General features: G+C 42.3%; 1 protein-coding gene across 3 annotated transcripts in view; it reads left to right on the top strand.

Annotated features, from left to right (window-relative positions):
- APBB2 (amyloid beta (A4) precursor protein-binding, family B, member 2) overlaps positions 1-20,114 on the top strand; it is a 382,672-nt gene that overhangs the window by 26,196 nt on the left and 336,362 nt on the right. Inside the window, exon 2 of one of the 3 annotated variants that reach the window (XM_010858829.1) lies at positions 15,634-15,670. The exons of the other annotated variants lie outside the window; for them this stretch is intronic. The gene's annotated coding sequence lies outside the window, so the exon portion shown is untranslated. The remainder of the gene's footprint in view (positions 1-15,633; positions 15,671-20,114) is intronic. 3 annotated transcript variants of the gene reach the window in all.

The following is a 20,114-nucleotide window of genomic DNA, read 5'->3' as shown; positions in this document are numbered from 1 at the left end:
TGAGTCTTTGTGGAGCTTGCTTCCATTGTCAGGATTATAGACAGTAACTAAAGGAAATAAATAATCGACATTATAAGGTATAAGTACTGTGGAGCACTGAAGAATTGATGATTTTGAACTGTGGTGCTGGAGAAGACTTTTGAAAAGGAAGGGGATCAAACTAGTCAATCCTAAAGGAAATCAACCCTGAATACTCTTTGGAAGGACTGATGCTGAAGCTGAAGCTCCAATACTTAGGCCACCTGAATGTGAACGGCTGACTCTTTAGAAAAGACCCTGATGTTGAAAAAGATTGAGGGCAGAAGGTGAAGAGGGCGACAGGGGATGAGATGGTTGGGTGGCATCACTGAGTCAATGGACATGAGTGTGAGCAAACTCCGGGAGATTGTGAAGGACAGGGAAGCCTGGTGTGCTGCAGTCCATGGGGTCACGAAGAGTCAGACTCGACTTGGCAACTGAAAAACAACAACTGGGAGAAAAATAAGTCAGGCTAGAGGGATGGTGGCGGGGATTAGGGGAGGGTAAGAGGAGGGGGATGTGATTTTAGTTTTTATCTTTTTAGTTGAAGTGTAGTTCATTTACAGTGTTGTGCCAGTCTCTGCTGTGCAGCAACAGTGACTCGGCTATATACATTCTTCGTTTATATTCTGAGTGGTTTCAACGGGGGTCAGTCAGGGGCGACATTAGAGAAGGTGTTTTGAGTCAGCACTTGAATGAGGTGAGGAAGGATGTGCTGTGCGTCCTCGGGGAAAGAGTGCTTCAGGCCGTGGTGTTGGTGGAACAGGAGGACGACAGCGTGGCTGGAGTGAGGTGAGAGGAGTGGACGGGGGCAGACAGATAAAACGGTGGGGTGAAGGTGGTGAAGCATCCTGTAGGGCTGGTTGGTCCATTAAAACAGCCTTGACTTTAGAGCCAATTAAGACGCGAAGCCGCTGCGGGTTCCCAGCCAAGGGTCACTGTCTGACTTAGGTTTTACATGGGTCACCTGGTGGCTGTGTGAGAACAGACTTTAGGAGTGTTGGGTCGGACTCAGAGAAATGAGTCCAAAGGTGACTGTGGTAATCTGGTTTGAGAGATGATGGAGAGTTGGAAAAGGCCAGTAGCAGTGGAGGTGACTGGATTCTTAATATATTTTCAAAGTGGACCCAGAGGATTTATTGATGGGTTGAATGTGGGGTGTGATAGAAAGGGAGGAGTCAAGGATGATTCCAAAGATTTTAGTCTGAGCGGTTGGAAGTATGAGGCAGCTCTAATGGAGAAGACTGTGATTCGTGAAACAGGTTTGGGTGGGGGAGTGTCACGGACTGAATGTGCCCCGCCCCCCCAAATTCGTGTTACTCCCTGATGTGATGGCATTAGTATATGGGGGTCTTTGAGAGGTAATTAGGTTTAGATAAAGTCATGAGAGTGTACCCATCATGAATGGGATTAGTGCCCTTGTAAGTCATGAGAGAGCTGGCTAACCCTCTGCTCTCTGCCACGTGAAGATAGGAGAAGTTGGCAGTCCGCATCCTGGCAGAGTGTTCTCACTAGACACTGAATCTGCTGGTGCCTTGATGTTGGACTTCCAGCCTTCAGACCTTGAGAAATAAATTTCTGTTGTTTTTAAGCCATCAGTCTATGGTATTTTGTTATAGCAGTCTAAACGGGCAAAGACAGGGTGGATCCGGAGTTCAGCTTTGAATATGACAGTTTCAGGTGTTTAACAGACATTGATTGGAGATATGAACCCAGCAATTGGAACTTAGGGGAAAGACGTCTTTAGAGATTTGGAAGTACAGTAAGTCCCCTACATAAGAACCTTTAAGTTGCAAACTTTCAAAGATGTCAACGTGCATTCCATCAACATCAGGCGTTAGTGAAATTACAGCTTGCCCTCTGTTTTAGTAGGCTAATTTTGTTGGACTTATGAACATGCTCTTACAACGGGACTCATTTGTATATAGACTTACTGTATAAAGATCATCCAGGAAGGGGGTGAAGTTAGAGAAGACTTGCACTGACATGTTAGGGTTGGAGACGTAAGAAGCAGCATAGGAGACTTAGAAGGACTGGGCACTGATGGCGGGGTGTGCTGTGTTAGAAGCCAAATGAGGATATCTTTCAAGGGAGAGGTGTGATCTGCTGGGTCAAATGTAAAATTACATCTCCATGTAAAACTGTAGTAATTATTGAAAACTTATGTTTGTTCTTTAGGTTTTGTCTTACTACCTCTCTAGGTATACAGAATTAAGTATAAGTGCCCCATTCTTTCTTCCTGCTCCTTGTGTGGTAACATTGTTAACAGTCTGGGTAACCTTCCAGGTGTGTATAATTATATACGTCATATTGATATCTATGTTTCTATATCTATCTTTGGAGAAGGCAACAGCGACCCACTCCAGTACTCTTGCCTGGAAAATCCCATGGATGGAGGAGCCTGGTGGGCTGCAGTCGATGGGGTCGCTAAAAGTCGGGCACGACTGAGCGATTTCACTTTCACTTTTCACTTTCATGCATTGGAGAAGGAAATGGCAACCCACTCCAGTATTCTTGTCTGGAGAATCCCAGGGACAGAGGAGCCTAGTGGGCTGCTGTTTATGGGGTCGCACAGAGTCGGGCATGACTGAAGTGACTTAGCAGCAGCAGCGTATCTATCTTTAAAGTTTTGTTGTAACAAAATGTTTCAGATATTCAAATATCCCACCAAGTATTAGATCCTGATATACCGTATTAAGGAAATATGACCGCTTTTCTGTATGAATTAAAATTTATCTTTACTTCCGTTTTTTTTTTTTTTTTTTACAGTTCCACCATTCTTATTTTTCTGTGCACACATCCACCTTCTCGCTTGCGTGCATGCATGTGTGTGTTTTCTCTCTCTCTGTCCTCTCAGGCTCTTCTACCCTGCTCAAGGCTGTGCTGTATTTTTCAGACTGTTGCGGTAACAGCAGCAGTGGTGGGCCTGTTCCCAGCTGGGTCCTGGGGGAGCTGCAGAAGTACTGATGCAGAAAACGGCAGCCTCCGCAAGGAGCACGGGAAGCTTGCTGGTGGAAGTAGCCTTGGGGAGGCCCAGGATTCCATTTGGCGTGCTCAGGAATGCCAGTGGGAGGATCGTGGTCTAGGAAAGGTCTGAGGTGTCCTTCGTCTTTGCCTCAAACCCTAGCTCTGCTGCTAACTGGTCTTGGACACGTCACACCTCAGTTTTCTTCTACGGGCTGGAGAGATCAGTTTCTGCCTTAAAAGGCTGTGAGGTTTGTAGGCTGTGCCTAAGAGGGCCTATCAATCACATAGTATTAATGAGTACCAGTTACATTCATTCTTTCCCCCAGATGAGAATTCTTTCTCATCTTTTTCTTGTTTTACTGTTAAGGTAATTGGTGGATGAAAAAGGCTTGCTGGTTTATCATCTAAGTAAATATATTCTGGTTATCTAGAAAGGAATACAGAATTTAAAGAATTTTAATACATGAAGTAGTTGAACCAAGACTAGAATTCTACTAGTTTTTTGTTTTTATTTTTGTTTTTGTAAACCCAGGTTTCTTAACCAGTAAGCTTTTAAGTTTCACTGTGAACAGTTCACTGTCAAGCTCACTTTCAGAGGTTTGGAGGTCTCGAAAAAACTACCTCATAATCTGGTCTGTCTTACTACTACTGTGCCCTGCCTATGCTATTCTCCTGCCTCAGGGAAGAATAACACTTCAGAAGGCCCATCTCAGCATCGGATAGTGTGGTCTCCATTGTTAAAAACATCATTTGACTAATGCCACCAGCTATGCTTTGTGAAAACAGGTCCCTAATTTTGGTGGTGAAATGAAGGAGTTGAAAATGAAGAAGTGAGAAAAATAGCTTCATTTGTTTTGTCATTGAAGACAAGTAATCAGTCCTGCAGCGGCTTCCCAGGTGGCGCTAGCGATAAAGAACCCGCCTGCCAATGCAGGAGACTTAAGAGATGCGGGTTTGATCCCTGGGTGGGAAGATCCCCTGAGGAGGAAATGGAAAGCCACTCAAGTATTCTTGCCTGGATAATTCCATGGACAGAGAAGCCTGGTGGGCTACAGTCCATGGGGTCGAAAAGAGTCAGACATGACTAAAGTGACTTAGCATGCACAATGAGTCCTGCGAAGCCAAATATTCACTGTGACGCCTTGGCCACTGCAGTGGAGGGTGGCTGAGTCAGGGCTGCCCTGCACCCCAGAGGCATGGTCAGTGGTTGCCCACTTGTACTTCTCAGACTGGTCACCCCGCTTGGTGAGGGGTAAGAACCATTGGTTCTTGTATTCGTAAGAACCATCTTTTTTGACACTTGGGTATTCTAGGGAGGGTTGGGGGAAGAATAAAATGAATGCTTGGTAATAAACTTTAAAAAGAATTGAATAGCTATTGACATTTTCAGTGGACCCTGAGTTAAGCCGATGAATAGTCTGTTGCTGATGGTTTATAACCATGGTTTGATCATGGGAATCACACAGGCATTAGTAAGGCAGAGAGGAGGTTGCTCATTGGCCAAAGTGGGCTAAGTGTTTTCCATCTCCTGGTCCTTGGTCCCCCAACCTCTTGCTGCTTCTGTCCATCAGAAAGAGACCACCGGCTCCTTCCCCATTTCTCCAAAGCTCCTTAATCAGGAGTGGGAGATTAGCGTTCACTGGCTTCCTTTCAGTTCCTCTTAGAGAAAATTCTTACTTTTTATTGGTTCAACTGCTTTATGTTTCTTAGGAGGTGAATTTTTGTCACCTCCAGGAATGAAGCCATATGTTAATGGCCAACTGTATAAGACTAATATGAAATTGTCTCTGATGCGTAACCTGCACAACGAAACATTGCAAAACATAACACATCCAGTAGCCAAACCTGATTATATAAAGGAGGACTTGTATCCTTCTTTTCATGACTGGCATTTGCTTTTTTCTCACTTCTTCTGATGAGATGATCACAGACAGAACTTTAAGAAATAGCCTGTGTAGCAAAACATTTTTTGACATAAGTAGTAACAATATTTTTGTTTAGTACAGTCTCCCAAGGCAAAAAGAAATAAAAGCAAAAGTAAACAAATGGGACTTATTCAAACTTACAAGCTTTTGCACCACAAAGGAAATCATAAAAGGAAAAGGCAGCTTATGGAATAGGGGGAAATATTTGCAAATGATGTGACCAGCAAGAGCTTAATTTCCAAAATATACAAATAGCTTATGCAACTCAGCATCAAAAAAACCAAACAGCCACAAATCAAAAAATCGGCAGAAGACCTAAATAGACATTTCTCCAAAGAAGACGTACAGGTGGCCAACAGACACATGAAAAGGTGCTCAGCATAGCTAATTATTAGAGAAATGCAGATGAAAAACAAAATGAAATATCACCTCACACAGATCAGAATGGCCATCGTCAAAAAGTCGATAATAATAATAAATGCTAGAGAGGGTGTGTAGAGAAAGGAACTCTCCTACATTGCACCAATTTACATTGACCAGTCATTATGGAAAACAGTATGGAGGTTCCTTAAAAAACTAAAAATAGAATTACTGTATGATCTAGCAATCTCACGCCTGGGCATATATCCAGAAAAAACAAAACCTCTAATTTGAAAAGATACGTGCACTCCAATGTTCTCAGCAACACTATTTATAGTAGTCAAGATGTGGAAGCAACCTAATTGTCCACTGACAGATGAATGAATAAAGACGCGGGGTGTGTGTGTGTGTGTGTGTGTGTGTATGAATATTGTTGTTCAGTTGCTCAGTCGTGTCTGACTCTTTGCGACTCCATGGATTGCAGCATGCCAGGCTTCCCTGTCCTTCACCATCTCCTGGAGCTTGCTCAAACTTTGTCCATCGAGTTGGTGATGGCCTCCAACCATCTCGTTCTCTGTTGCCTCCTTCTCCTTCTGCTTCAGTTGTTCCCAGTATCAGGGTCTTTTCTAATGAGTCAGCTCTTTGCATCAGGTGGCCAAAGTATTGGAGATTTAGCTTCAGCATTAGTCCTTCTAATTAATATTAAGGATTGATTTCCTTTAGGATCATCTGGTTTGATTTCCTTGTAGTCCAAGGGACTCTCAAGAGTCTTCTCCACCACCATATGAATATTACTCAGCCATAAAAAAGAATGAAATAATTCTATCTGTAGCAACATGGATGGACCTGGACATTATCATATTAAGTGAAGTAAGTCAGACAAACATATCACCTATATATGGAATCTAAAAGATAGTACAAATGAACCTATTTACAAAACAAATAGACTCACAACATAGAAAACAAACTTATGATTATCAAAGGGGAAGGTTGGGGAGGGATAAACTAGGAATATGGGATTAGCAGATACTTGCTACAATATATAACGTAGATAAACAAGGACCTACTGTATAGCTGCTGCTGCTAAGTCTCTTCAGTCGTCTCCGACTGTGTGACCCCATAGACGGCAGCCCACCAGGCTCCCCCGTCCCCGGGATTCTCCAGGCAAGAACACTGGAGTGGGTTGCCATTTCCTCCTCCAATGCATGAAAGTGAAAAGTGAAAGTGAAGTCGCTCAGTTGTGTCCGACTCTTAGTGACCCCATGGACTGCAGCCCACCAGGCTCCTCCATCCATGGGATTTTCCAGGCAAGAGTACTGGAGTGGGGTGCCATTGCCTTCTCTGTACTGTATAGCACAAGAAACTATACTCAATGTTTTGTAATAGCCTATGGTGGAAAAGGGTAAAAAAGAAAGAATATATCTCTGAATCACTCTGCTATACACCTGAAACTAACAATATTATAAACCAGTTACACTTCAATAAAAATAGAAATAGCTTATGTAGGAAATTCTTTTGTTATGGTCTCCTTTAGAAAACAAAAATACTGCATGAAGTCAGGCTAAGCAATATGTGCCACTGTGGAGCATTTTTATTTCTTCAAGGATGATAATATTAGAGGATTAAATCAACTTTTTTATGGAAAAAAATGGTAGCAGGTGTAGGATTGCATCTACTTGGATAATTATAAGGGAAGATGTGACACTTGATCTTTAGTTGTGAACTTTTAAGGGAATTTTACTGAAGGTTTGTTGAATTATTCAAACAAAATCCAGTACCTGTTGCTCTGTGCTTAGGAGACAAGAGTGAGTGAGCCCCAGCTTGTCTCCCTGGGGCTCACAGATCATCAGTGCTGGCATAGAGATCCCTGTTCCTTCAACACAGAAAAGGGATCAATAAATTATGTCTGGGGAGGTTTTAGAAAAAGTAGGAGAGAGGGATGACATACTCTGTCAAGGCCATACAGTTCTACATCTGAAGAATCTGAGCCACATCCAGAACATTTCATTCATGACTTCCTCGGGAAAGCTCAATGATGGGGATTTGTTGTCTCTGTAAAGCTGCAGGGCTAGGAGAATTTAATTTACTCAGGAAATGTAAAAATTAAGGTATTGGACTTCCCTTGTGGCTCAAACAGTAAAGAATCTGCCTGCCGATGTAGGAGATCTGAGTTCGATCCCTGGGTCAGGAAGATCCCCTGGAGGAGGGCATGGCAACCCAACCAGAGTTCTTGCCTGGAGAATCCCATGGACAGAGGAGCCTGGCAGCTATAGTCTGTAAGGTCGCAAAGAGTCGGACATGACTGAGCGACTGACACTTTCTTTGTAGGGCAGTGCACAAATCTTCAGTGAACTGCTGGGTGAGTTTTTCCATTTGTGTGCACCTGTGTAGCCATTAGTCAGATTAAGATGGAAAATCTTCCATCCTTTCTGCCACTTCCCTCTTGTCCTCTTTCAGAGAAGATCCCTCCCATTGTACCTCTGTCACTGTGGCTGCGTTTTCTCTGTTTTGAACCTCACAAACATGGAGTCACACAGTATGTCCTCTTTCATATGGGTGGTCTAGTGCTCAGCCTCCCGTGTTGTTGTGAGTAGCAGTAGTTCATTCTTCTCCTCTGTGCGTGGTCTTCCATTGTGTGAATATACTTCTGCTTACTGACATGACTGTTGACAGACATTCGGTTTCCCAGTTGTTGGCTGTCGAGAATAATGGTGCTGTGAGCATTCTTGTATACGGTTTTGACACGTACCGTGCATTTCTGCCACGTGTGTTCTTAGGCGTAGGATTGCTGGGTTGTCCAGCCTTCATGGAGTCTGTTAAAGTGGTTGTTCAGGTTTACATCCCTGCCAGCCGTGTGTGATGCCAGCACTTTTTAACCTTGTTAGGACTTGCTGTGTTCCCTGCCATGGTGAGCAGCACGACTGTCCCCACAGACACCAGAGCTGGAAACCTTCCTGCCTCTTTAAGATTCTTTTCTTTTGCGTTATCTAGGTAGATCATCAACAGGAATGGCCAGTCTTCTGAAATGTCCTAGGAATTTGTTTTCTTTTTTCAGTCCCCAGATGTCATGAAGTGGAGAGCTGAACTTCAGCAGCAGTAGTTACGAGGGTCTCATTAGGATTGCAAAGAATCTCCATTTTTTGTGTGTGCTTTGAATGTTGGCATAGTGATTGGGGATGGCACGTTGTATTTTGGAACTTCGCAGATTCTGCTTAATGGCCAGTAGGTAGCAGAGAACTGAAGCTTGTGGTTGCAAAATGAGTGTGCACATGTACACTGCCAAGTTAGGTGCATACCAGACGGATGAATAACATGCTAATTATTATTATTATTCTACCTTGGAGAAAGTCTGGTAGAGTTGTAGCTTCAGGCACTATGTAAGACTTAGCTTTTTAAGCTGGCAAAACATTGATTACTATTTTTGGTTCAACTTCTACCCTTAAAAAATTGGATAGTATATTCCTTGCTACTCCTGGATGGTTTTATGTATTTTAATTAATGTTATCTTATTGCATTTGTGCCCTGGGGCTGCTTCAGTGAAAGATGTAATTTCAGAAGGTTGATGAAATTAGATAGGTTTGACTGGGAGGACCCTGTTATTCATATTTATGGTTATAAAATATTTCTATGTATGGAATATTTATGTTTATCTATGTGTACATACAACTGTGTATGACGTTTCTGTGCTCTAAGCACAGTATTCTGAATCCATTTGTAATTCAGACCAGTAGAGTGATAGTAGCTCTAGTTTAGAGGTGATTTTGTTGTTAAACATGTCTTTACATTTTCCCCTTAGAATCCCATTATGCAATGATATGTAAAGAAATGGAAGTGACTCTATAAATCAAGCACACACAACCCTCTCAGCTTTGTTACTTTGTAGTCAAACCTCACATATTCCTGATTGAATTGGCATGAGGTACGTGACCAGGTGGAAATCAGCCTTATTTGGGTCCAAACAAGTAGCCAATTATGGAGCATGGAAAATATATTTTATGTCATTTGTCAGAGCTGAATGCAATTAGTTTTGCAATAACGTGAAAGGCAGTTCTCTGAGGGGAAAAAAGTGTGTGTATATATATATATATAGAGAGAGAGAGAGAGAGAGAGAGTGAGGCCTGAAATAAGACACAGTCAATAAAGAGAAAGGCTATAATACACTGTTTATATCCATCAAATGCCAAGCAGAGTTTCTTGTTAGTGGGAGTTAAGAATTAACATATAAGATATCACAAAGCTATTGAACAGTAGTTACACAGTATTTTTCCTACCTGAAAGGTTTGGGTCCTGAAATCCTCTTGATGGTAGACCTTGAGGTTGCAAAATTTAAAATCCTAGGAGGAAGGGAGGAGTCAGGAGTATAAAGATACTAAGTGAATCTCAGAGACTTTGTATACAAAATTTTTTAAGTTTCTCTGAAATAAAACAGCCACGTGCACTTTGGAAACCTCATGCACAGTTTCATTGTAATTGTATGTATTCCTTTTGCTTTGTGACAGATAATGACCATCTTAAGATTTTATCCAGGGGCTAGTCTCCTATCCATGGAGAAGGCAATGGCAACCCACTCCAGTACTCTTGCCTGGAAAATCCCGTGGACGGAGGAGCCTGGTAGGCTGCAGTCCATGACTACTGAGCGACTTCACTTTCACTTTTCACTTTCATGCATTGGAGAAGGCAATGGCAACCCACTCCAGTGTTCTTGCCTGGAGAATCCCAGGGACGGGGGACCCTGGTGGGCTGCCGTCTATGGGGTCGCACAGAGTCTGACATGACTGAAGCGACTTAGCAGCAGCAGCAGCAGTCTCCTATCCGCAGAGTCAGTGCTCTCCCTCCTTCCCTCTCTCCCTCCTTTTCTTTTTTCCTCTCCTTTTCTTCCTTCCACCATCCCCATTCAGTTATTTCCTGTTCCTACTAGGTAGTGTTTTAGGCTTTGGGGACACATTGATACAAACTCTCTGCCCTCAATAAGATAATACTCAAGTGGCGGGAGGCAGGTAAGTGCTTCAGGGTTGGGTTTTCTTGAAGTAGGCGCTGATTTGGAGGTTGGGGAACAAGGTGTTGACTTGGGATCCACACAGTGAACAGAAGGGGGTGGAAACAGGATTGGACAGAGGATGAGGTTGAGCTGCGGTGCAGGTTTGACAGAGCCTCCACCAGCCTGCCTGAGAACCCTGGAGTGAGCATGGATTGCCTGACAAGCTGAGGCATCAGCGATGAGCTCGCTACCTTCAGGTGTGTTACCTGGTGTGGCTGCCCGGAAGGGGTGTGGCCTCCGGCAGGACGTTCTCTGGTCACCGAGGAGCTGGGCCCTGGAGTGCTTCTGCCTGCAGCTGCTCTGCAGCTCTTAGCAGTGGCTCTCCCAGTCTGTCACAGTAAGTAAGTTTCCGGAGGTGACACAATGGTGGAGAAAGACAAGACTTGGTGAGGGGAGTGAGAGTGTTGGAGGGAGGAGAAGGCCTTATGGAGGCATTGAGACAGACATCTAAAAGAATTGCTGGTACCGGAGCAGAGCAGAGAGGCTGCAGGAAGAGCCATCGCAGGGGCCCTGAGACATGCGCCTGGCCTATTGGGGGAACATCAAGGGGGCCAGGGTGTGAGTCGGGTACAGTCATGTGGGACCTTTGTGCCATCGCACGGAGTTCACCTTTTATGCTGCGTGAAATAGTGTATTAGTTTGCTCAGGCTGCTCTAATAGAGTTCCGCAAACTGGGTGGAAGAACAACAGAAATGTATTGGTTCACGGTTCTGGATGTCATGAGTCCATCAGGGTCCTGCAGGGTTGGTTCCTTCTGATGGTGGTGTGAGAGTCTGTGCTCCATCTCTCCCTCCTAGCTTTTGGTTGTTTGCTGGCAATATTTGGTGTTCCTTGGCTTGCAGGTCTCAACCCACACCTTCCTGTGGGGTTCTCCCTGTGTGTGTGTCTTTGTGTCCAAATTTCCCCTTCTTATGTGGACACCAGTCATATTGATTTAGGGTCCACCCTAATGACCTCATCTTAACTGATAAATCTGCAATGACCATCTTTCCAAATAAGGTATTGGGCGGTTAGGACGTCAACATGTGAATTCGTGAGGTAGGGTGGGGGAACACTTCAACCCATAGCAGGTGGGAAGCCCTTAGAGGGTTTTGAACAGGTTAATAATATAATAATCAAATTTATCTTTTACAAATGATCACTCTTTTGTGGAGATGAGAATGAAGAGAGGAAGCAGAGGCATTACTGTAATCAAGGCAGGAGATGCTGTTCACTGTGCCAGATGCTAGAGAGGGTGGTAGTGATTTGTGAGGTTTAAGATATACTAAGGTAGAGCTGTTACCGCAGTAGATTAGATGTGGTGAGGAGGAAGGAGAGAGAGTGAGAGGAAACAAATGAAGAGGCAAGGATGGCTCCTGAGCACCTGGAAGAAAGGAGTTGCCATTTGCTGAGATGGGCAGGGTTTTGCAAGGAGCCAGTGAGGTGGTAACAGTAGGAGTCTGATTTAGGACTTAAGTTTGTGATGCCTGTTAGACACTCATGTAGAGAGGTTGAGGAGGCAATTGGATGTATGAGAGATTCTGGAATCCAGAGTTCAAAGGTGAAAGGGACCAGCAGAGAGAGCCCTGAAAAGAGGAGTCAGTGAGGTGGGAAGTGAACCCAAAGAAAGAGGGCAGAGGGGTTTCAGAAGGCATGTAATGAATGTGTTTCAAAAGTAATCATCCAATAGAGTAAGAAACGGGTTGACCTCTGGCTTTGGCAACATGGAGGCCATTGGTGACTTTGACAAGAGCAGTTCTGAGAATGACAGTGATGAAAGCCTGGTTAGAGTGAACTCGGAAGAGACAAAGTAGAGGCTAAACACAGGCAGCGTTTAATTTTATGAGTAGCTTGCTGGGAGGGCCCGTGTTGACAGCAGAGATGAAGAGTAACTAGGATGCTAGAAATGGAAAACCTTTGTGTGATCATCTTAGGATGGAGGTCAGGTATCGATACTTCTTAGGCTCCCTCCTCTTTTCTTTTACAGGGTTGTTTAGTCTTAGCTCTTCTCAGAAATAGCAACTTCATGGCAAAGTATGTAATGTTACCGCCTTTCAGACAAGTTTTAGCTCCTTTCCTCCTAACAGGATATGTAGTAATACTCAGTTCTTGAGGGTTGAGTAAGGCAGTGTTAAGGTTATATAGGCTTAGTCATGAATTTTTTCAAGAGAAGAAAAATTTGACCTAAAAGGAAATTTATCTGGAATTCATTTGCTTGAATAAAGAAAATGAAGAAATTATACATAATTAGTCTGCAGGATAATTTACCTCCAAAAACAATTTTAGTAGCATCGCAATTTTCTCCTTTGCATATCTTAAAATCAAGAATTAGGAGCAAAGTATAATTAACATACTTGAATTTTATCTCATCTTCCCAGTCTGCCAAGGTAAGGGAGCAGAAGACCTAAAAGGGCAACTCAGAGTGGAGTTAAACAGAAGGACCTTGGGTTTTATTCCAATTCCCTCAATGACTCAGTGAAACTATTAGGAAAAGCTCTATACACTTGCTGGGAATTGAATGTAGGTGAAAGTGTGAACTTAAACTTTCAGGGAGACTGGTACAATTTCAGAACCAAAGGAGACATTAAATGCTTTGTTTCTATAAGGCCAAATTAGGTCTGACTCTTTTAAACACAAATGAGAGAATTAAATTTGATCATTGATGTCTTCCCTCCTTTGAGGGGCACACCTATTAGCTATTAACTTATAGAATTTGCACATGTGATTATTTTGTGAGATAAAAGGGATTTTATTTCTTTCAAGGATTTATTCCCTTCTACTGAGTTCACAGAGGGAAAAAAAAAGAGGGAAGTGGAATTAAACTGAGCTTTAGATATAATAAAAGGGAAGTTTTTCCTCATGAGGCTCCTCTCTAGAGGTTGGTCATGGCTTCTCTGCGGGATTTACTTATAAATCAACCGCCTTGTAGATGGTCAAGGTGTGGGAAAGGCAGAGTGATCAAGAAACTTATGGGGGTGGTGCACGGTGTGTGGAGGCCACTTGATCTGTTGGAAGATAAAAGAAAACACCTGGGCAAGTTTCAGTCTACTTTTAAAGACCCTCAAACAAGAAAACCAGCACAACCCCACCGTTCTGCAGGCTTGTTTAGGCTTGTTCAAAACCTGTGGTACCATGGTGTTCGAAAGCAGTTGTGTCCTTAGGAGACAGTGAGGTGGAGACAGGCATGCAGCTTTATACAGATTCACGGACCCACACCTTTATCTTGAGACAAACAATATCTCAGGTTTTTGTCCTTTCCTCTTGTTACAGTGTTCTTGCAACTTTCTTTCTTATCTGAGATTGGACTCTTAAATTCAGCAATGAAATTTAGATGGGAAGGAAGGATTAGTTGGGTGGTGTTTCTATTAAATCCTGTAATGAGTTAACACTATGGAATACTGTTTTGTCTTCTTTCCCCTGAGGCTGTAAAATATTGTCATTTCCAAGATAAGAAAAATTCACAGGCTGCTGTCTTTCCTTTTTCTGAATTCATATATAATTTCTCACTTTTAACCCTTTGGAGCTCTTTTGGATGCCAGTATATGTCTGCCATGGGAAATTTTAAATACAGCCAGCTGTGTTAAATATTCATAGAATCGATTTGCACTTGTTTAAAGTCTGGTGATTTATCTTCAGAGAGTGTTAATACGGCAGTAATTCTGCGTTACATTTCTTGCACCAACATTTAATTGATACTATATTTCACGAGGATTATTGTAGGTTTATTGCTGTAGTATTTAGAGTTGTGGTTCTGTGCTGTTAATTCAGAGGAATAGGATTCCTGCATCTCTTGTTTCCATTTTAATTGTGTGTGCTTTTGAGCTGATGAGTTTGAGAAGGACCGTTAACTGTGTAACAGACCTTATGGACAAAAACCATTTTGGTGGAGTAGACCTGGGGGTACTTGGCTTGTGGATGTCGTTGTATGAATATTTTTCTTTAAAATGATGGTAAGTTAATTTAATCTGTATTCTTTTTCAAAATGATATAGAAATTGATAAAATCTATTTAGTGGGAATTAGCAGTTACTTTCCTTATTAACTAAGGTACCTGGGATATCTCAGGCTGGGTGGCAGCTATTGTATGCTTTTTAAAGCATGTTGATTTACATTGTTATTCTCTTCTAGAAACTTCAGTGGTTTTTCTAACCACTAGGACAGGAGTGTCCTAACTGTGCAGTTCTCATTGGAATTTCACACAAACACTTAGTAGGTGCTCAGTATTATATTGAAATGTCCATACAATTGAAAAACATTTTGGTGAGTAAATACACGGGTGTCCATGCACTAGCAATGAAACATGTATGACACCTGAGGGAAGGTGGAGCATTTGCCCATCAATCACTGTTATTAATAAAGAATGAAAATCAGGAAAGGAGGCAGGAGACGTTTTAGATGGGTAGAAGGGAAGAGTAAAAACCATAGACGCTGAAAAGTACAAGGAGAGGTCAAAGCCTTAGTATGATTTATTGGATTTAACTCAGGAGAATGTTCTGGAAGGAACGTCAGACTAGGAGTTAGCACACTGAATGTGACCTTCGGTGACTGAATTCTGGGGCCTCTGCCTTCCCTAAAGGCTTACTGTGAGACTCAGGTGAGAAAATTTATGTGAGGGTGTTTTGCAAACCGTGAAAGGTCGTACCAATGGGGTGTTTTGTGAGCCTGCATGGATGCTGAGGGTCATCCATCACGTACATAATGGCACTTGCAGCAGGCGTGCCTGTGATGGACAGTGGTGGGTAAAATGCAGGCCTACGTCCTGGGCTGTCAGTCATTCTAGTGATAAGAAAGGCATTAACCAAACACTCAAGTATGTAATTATAACCCAATACAAACTGGTAGATACTGTGAAGTACAGGGTGCTAACGGCTCATTTAGTCTGGCTCTGGGGTTTACCCTGTACTGTGTGGAGTCATCGAGGTTCTTGGAGGGACTGACCTAAGCCCATTGCTTTCGAAAGTTTCATCTAGTGTAGGATGAATTGATGAAGGATTGGAGCCTGGGAAAATACTTAAGTGAAGGTACTGTCATATATAGCATACACCCGTCATAGGACATGATATATGTCATTATATTCTTGGAGTTATTTTAATGTTTTAAGTATTTAATGTTGATATTTTTATGTGAGGTTTTCTAGGGTCTTGATGTTTGTTTGGTTTTCATTTGATGTGTTAGTGAGCATCTATTTTTGGTTAAACATGAAAAAGTCACCATAAAGTATTAGCGAACGCTTGTGTAGGTTCTTGTGTATGCAGAAAAGCTGTGTTTAGTGCTGTACGTATATTAACTCCTGTTCATGCCCAGCAACCGTGTGAGATGATGAGACCATGTTTTCCTCATTTTGCAGATGAGGAAACTGAAACTTACTCAAGGATGTACAGCTGGTAAGTGGGACTTGGATCCAGGCCACCTAGCTCTGAGTGTATGTTCCTAATTACTTCATTATCACCTTTTCGCTAAAAAAGAAAAAATTAATTTAATGTTCTGTATGAGCAGATAAAGATGCCAGTAAAGCAGTCTTTAAATAACCACTGTGAATCCCTAGTCTCAATATACTTCCTTCTTGTTGTTTTAAAAATAAATTTTTGCTAATTACAAAATAAGGAAGAAAACCTATTTGAACGCGAACAAAAAAAATTTTTTTAGAAGTTATATTGTGGTTTTATTCATTTTCCCAGAAGGGATTATAAAAGTTTGGTTGTCCGGGACACTGCTATCTGGGCTACATGTCTCCCCATGTTTTCCTTTTTTTCATAACCAAGGCGGCAAGTGTCCAGATCTGTCACTCTAGTGGATTTTATGTTTGCCTCTTGCCTTTCATTGCCCATAAAAGCGTCATTGCATTTCACTGGTGTGTTTAGTTCCACAGTAATAGAAGCTTAGCGTGGGTAGCACCTGTGGTGCTGACTCCCTGAGATCACAAATGGGGACCCCAAAATTAAGAGTCATGGTTCTAATTATTGGCAGAGCCACAGTTGGAGGGCAGGGCCTGGAACATGCACCTGGTGTCCACCCCCCATAGCCTGTGCTTTGTGTGTGGAGGGTAGTAGCATATGCTGCCCCGAATTTGACTGGAGGAGTTTAGGACATGCCGCCTCTGAAGATGCCACTTTGATATATTGATTATTTTGAACTGTAGGCCCTTGAAAAGTGAAAGTCACTCAGTCATGTCTGACTCTGTGACCCCTGAACTGTACAGTCCATGGAATTCTCCAGGCCAGAATACTGGGGTTGGTAGCCTTTCTCTTCTCCAGGGCATCTCACAACCCAGGGATTGAAGCCAGGTCTCCCGCAATACAGGCAGATTCTTTACCAGCTGGGCCACAAGGGAAGCTCTGAGCCACATAAATGCAGGGGAAGGCTTTGTCTGCCTCATGTCCCAGTTGTCTCCTTATCTGCCTGAAAACAGATCCTCCAAAAGGAACTCAGTTGTCCTAGAGCCCCACCCCAGGAGTTTCATCACCCAGAAGGGATTGACCCTTATCATGGGAAAGGAGACTAGGAGTCAACACCAGGCCCAGACAGACTTTGTCACAAACTATCATTCGTCCCTCCTCTTCTAAAGACCCATTCATTTTTCCGCTAAGATGCTAACTTCCCCCTCGCCTTTCCCTATTATGATGGTATTAAAGTCTGAATTCTAAGCCACCTCTTCAAGTTATTCATTTTCCTCTGGATATCTCCCATGTATACAAAGTATATATGTTAATGAGTTTTTATTTGTTTTTTCTTTCTTGTTAATCTGTCTTTTATTACAAGAGTTTCAGCTAAGAATTCAGAAATGTGGAGGGAAAATTATTTTTTCCTCCCCTGCATTTATTCCATGGATAAGCTCCAAAAAGTTTGATTCAGAATTAAGCTAAACCTGTGGCCATGGATTAGTTTGGTGTATGTTTCAAAACAATTTTCTGTATTGATAGTGTCACGTGAGTGTACGTTCCTCGGTTCTTTGTCTCGTCACAATAAAGATTTGGAGCGACGGACATTAGCTCTTGGGTCTTGGACAAACCGTGTTATAGCTCTTAGGCAAATCAGTGTTACAGCTCTATTTTATTTAGAAGATAGCAGGAGAGAGAGAGAGAGAGAGAGAGCGAGCGTTTGGCTCCTCCTTTTATATGTGTTTTCCTCCACCTGGGCCTGCCCTATGCAAATTGGGCTTAGCCAGGAGTGCTGTTTGTTCTGCCTGAAGTCTTCACTCTGGTCCTCCGACCTTCCTTTGACCTTCCTTGTCTTAGCCACCGCCATTTTGGACTCCTTTTCCCTATTCTACCTACCTAACAATAGTAAGAGGAAAATGTTTTGCAGTATCTCATAAAGGAATTTTATATATTACTTTTTGATTCTGCATTTGTTTCTTGACCTTTCAAAAAAGTCCCCCTAGGGCTCTGCTTTTATTTGGTTAATGCTGCTGCTGCTGCTAAGTCGCGTCAGTCGCGTCCAACTCTGTGCGACCCAATAGACGGCAGCCCACCAGGCTCCCCCGTCCCTGGGATTCTCCAGGCAAGAACACTGGAGTGGGTTGCCGTTTCCTTCTCCAATGCATGAAAGTGAAAAGTGAAAGGGAAGTCGCTCACTCGTGTCCGACTCTTAGCGACCTCATGGACTGCAGCCTTCCAGGCTCCTCCATCCATGGGATTTTCCAGGCAAGGGTACTAGAGTGGGGTGCCATTGCCTTCTCCTGGTTAATGCTGTTAACTGCTAAAAAGCACATTCTCTGCAGGAATGCAGTATGGATAAGAGTGTTACTAAAAAAGAGACATATGCTTTGCAATTTCACAAGTTGTTTCATTTTCTTTATATGGTTAGAATCTCTCTTTGGACTCCTTATGCTTTTTGTGACTGGTGTGTCTTTCTATACATTGTATTTTGTCCCTGTTTTGTCATCTACCGGTCATGTCTCAGTAATAGAGCCAGGAGGTCAGAATCTCCTGAATATTCAGTGCAGAATTTTGTGTTTATAGGATAAGCTGTTTTATCTGGGGCTCTTATGACCAGCAGCTGCTCAGTTAAGTGGAGAAGTGTAAAAAGCATTACATTTATTTATATCTTATATTTTAAATTTAGACATATAAATGTACATCCATGTTGCTAATTTCTGAAGTAGGGCCTGATAAGTGGTTTCCATGTGTTTTTTGGCACATGGACCATAACCTGCAATGCCTAGTCTACCTGGTTTTCAGTTTGGCTTGCTTTAGAGTGTTAGGATGCTTGTGAGCTATGAGTTTAGAATTCTTCCAGGTTCTTCTGATTTGCCTCCCCATCCTTTGCCACTTTTTCATGCCTAATTTGACAGCAGTTATTTTAGTGTTACTCTTTCATTGAATTACTCCACAGTATTCAGATATGCAACTTCATTTTCATAGAAACATTTTTCTGAGCTCATATTTTATGTGTTTTTATACAGTTTATTATGTGTTTACATACAGTTGAACAACTAGCATAGACAGACGTGAACACATCTGACCCTAGAGAAAGGTACAGCTTTACTGGGGGGCTGACCTCTGCTTCTCAACCTATATGTGGTGAAGGTCTAGTCTTTTTATTTTCAATCTGTCATGGATTTGTTCTTTTATTAACAAAAAAAGGAGGAAAGAAATAAAAAAGTTATGCAAGCCTTAGGTTTTTTAAAAAATATTTTAGAAACAACATAAATAAAATTACATTTTGTTAAATATAAACACAGCAAATATAGGAAAGAAAATTACAAAATCTGTGCATCTCCTTCAAAAAAAAAGCATGAATATAGGTAATTCACATAACAACTCACTATAGCTTGTTAATTTGTTAATCCAGTTATAGCTGAACAGAAAATTATGACTAAAGTGGTGATTCTCCTTATTAAATAACCCTGTAGCTCAGACGGTAAAAGAGACCTGGGTTCAATCCCTGGGTTGGGAAGATCCCCTGGAGAAGGAAATGGCAACCCACTCCAGTACTCTTGCCTGGAAAATTCCATGGATGGAGGAGCCTGGTAGGCTACAGTCCATGGGATCGCAAAGAGTTGGACACGACTGAGCAACTTCACTGGTTCACTGGATGTAATCAGTGTTTTAAGATTTTTGATGTCATAGATGAACTTACTCTTGCTTGTTAACCTATTTGCTCTAGGCTGGGTTAGTGCTAGCTTGTCTCAGAGTTAATGAATAATGTATATCTCAATTGATTATGATTTTGTTTTAGTAACACCCATGGTAGAGGAACTGGCCTTGTAGAGGGATGTTGATGAGGATGAAGAAAGACAAAGCAATTTCAGCAAGCTCAGGATCTTTATTTTTCACTTTTCTCCAAAATGAAGCAAGTGATGCTTGTGTCAAAATTCAACTTCAGTTTTTCCTCAGTAGCCAAATCCAACTTGTTCTTTAAATTTATGGTCAAATGTAAATGATCTTTCAATGAAAGAAGTGGGTTTCGATTTTAATATACTTACATTACCGTTGAGAAGGTAAACTTAAACTATCACTTGTGATCCCATGGTTCTACAGCACTTGACAACTTGCCTCACAAGGTCGTCATCACCAAAACTGGTCACTGAGATGAGTCTGCTATTCATGCACTTGGGTGTGGCAACTGTGTCTGAAGACTACCCACATTTCTATTGTAAATGCTCACTTTCCATTTCCTGGGCAGCTGATAACAGTTTGCAGACTGGTGTCTATCTCTGGACCATACTTGGAGAAGCCCTGGGCTCTAGTAGCGCCTCCTACTAGCTCTGAGCTGCTGGTGTGCTGAAACATTAGTCATTGTGCTGTGGAGAGGGAGTGGGGTGTGCTGGTTAGTCTGGCAAGGGGATTAAATTAAGAGAGCTTTTTTTGCTTAAATATCACCACC

The sequence above is a fragment of the Bison bison genome, unplaced genomic scaffold, assembly GCF_000754665.1.
Source record: "Bison bison bison isolate TAMUID 2011002044 unplaced genomic scaffold, Bison_UMD1.0 scf7180017864451, whole genome shotgun sequence".
NCBI lineage: Eukaryota > Metazoa > Chordata > Mammalia > Artiodactyla > Bovidae > Bison > Bison bison.
Note: the sequence above shows the minus strand (reverse complement) of the source record. Positions and strands in the feature narration are given on the sequence as shown.